The sequence below is a fragment of the Penaeus monodon genome, chromosome 23, assembly GCF_015228065.2.
Source record: "Penaeus monodon isolate SGIC_2016 chromosome 23, NSTDA_Pmon_1, whole genome shotgun sequence".
Taxonomy (NCBI): domain Eukaryota; kingdom Metazoa; phylum Arthropoda; class Malacostraca; order Decapoda; family Penaeidae; genus Penaeus; species Penaeus monodon.
Genome location: NC_051408.1, coordinates 9,455,201 through 9,455,679, shown reverse-complemented (window position 1 = coordinate 9,455,679; position 479 = coordinate 9,455,201).

The following is a 479-nucleotide window of genomic DNA, read 5'->3' as shown; positions in this document are numbered from 1 at the left end:
ATAGCGCCTTTTTGCTTATACCTTTTACTGGTGAGGAATCCCGTTTTCATGAAATATGCTAGCAAAAAAGTATGTGGATTGGTAGTATTTTTTTAACACACGAACAGGCATTCCGTCAGCATACTTTCTCTCCACGTGTCAGAATATGCTAGCCAAATTTCCACTTTCTTTTTTTCGATAATTCCGGCACTGCTATTTTGCAGCCCAATAGAACGAAAATTATTAGCTATTTCTTTGTCTTCCTTTATCATTATAAACAAATCTCTAAGCTTGAACTCGGGGTTATATACCATCTAATCCTGATATATTTGTTGCCAATGGACTATAAAAGGAACAAATATACTTCAACTTTGACCTGCTGCTGTACAACCACATCCAAAAATAATGATATTTGCTCTCGGACCAAATATGTGAAAATATCTACGTTGTCAATCATTCGATAACTTACAAAGCCTGATCAAATCGTGTTCATGTTCTGG